At 27.2% G+C, this 1,149-nt stretch overlaps 1 pseudogene; it reads right to left on the reverse strand.

The window, feature by feature from the left end:
* Positions 1-63: 63 nt before the first annotated feature.
* LOC100574992 lies at positions 64-764 on the reverse strand (annotated as a pseudogene).
* Positions 765-1,149: the final 385 nt, after the last annotated feature.

Here is a 1,149-nt window from a genome sequence, read left to right on the forward strand (position 1 = left end):
ACCTAAAATTTCAAACTTACATAAATTAATATTACTTTGTTTTAATAAAAAGTAAATTTCAAATTTTGTAACAAGTGTATAGTTTTGCTTATATTTATAACATCATCTTGAATAATAACGAAAATAAACTCATATAAGGTAAAACATAATTAAGATATTTGTAATACGAAGAATTCTCCAAACGGGGTACAACAATCGTGCAAGGTATTTTTCCTCCGTCTTCAATATTAAATACCTTGGCTGTTTCTCTGGACAACTCTAGAATTACTCCATTTTCTGTTGAAGGATAATCATTTATTGTAACCATTAACTTTTTATCTCTGAGTATCACTTCGACTTGGGTGCCTGGTTTTAATTTGTAGCGTGGGCTGCATTTAAACCATGTATTTTGTACATTCGATCATTAATTGTCATATTTTTCGGGGTGTTATATGAACACATTCCTGTTTGATCTTATTGATGAACAAAAAAGAAAACACATTATTATCTTTATTGTTTTACATAATACAACTATATTATACATTATACTTATTACTTAGATGTATATTATATATACATATATACAAAAATATATTATTATAAATACCTTTATAACTAAAGAAGGATGATATTGGAGTGAGGAAGTTAGTATTGTCATTACAATAACTTCTAAAAGAGAGCCACGAGAAACTACATTTTGAGTAACAACATTCACAGTCACTTGAACATTTCTTATATAAACTTTTACATGTATCATACTGATCACAGAATATGCCTAAAATAAAAAAAATACAATTTTATTAAATAATGTTTAATTTCACGCAAGTGATTATTAATAATTTATTTTCAAGCAGAAATGTATAATGGATAATTCAAATGTATACATATTTTTTAGATCATAAGACATCTCCTTTCTAAAATATGGTAGATACCTATGGTTCACTTGTTGTAGTCGTAATAGTAAAAAGGTGGGCAAGTGTATGTCGCTCTGCTGTATAGTAGGTTACAAGTGGGTCACTGTATAATGGATGGTATTAAATTTGAATTCAACGATATATCATTGTATAAGACAAACGATTCTGAGCGTAGACGGTATGTCAGTCTAGGTATAAGACCTATTAATATACTTATATCTATGGTATTAAAAAAAAAATTGACCTATAATAAATT

The sequence above is a fragment of the Acyrthosiphon pisum genome, unplaced genomic scaffold (assembly GCF_005508785.2).
Source record: "Acyrthosiphon pisum isolate AL4f unplaced genomic scaffold, pea_aphid_22Mar2018_4r6ur Scaffold_15581;HRSCAF=16240, whole genome shotgun sequence".
In the NCBI taxonomy this organism is placed as follows: domain Eukaryota; kingdom Metazoa; phylum Arthropoda; class Insecta; order Hemiptera; family Aphididae; genus Acyrthosiphon; species Acyrthosiphon pisum.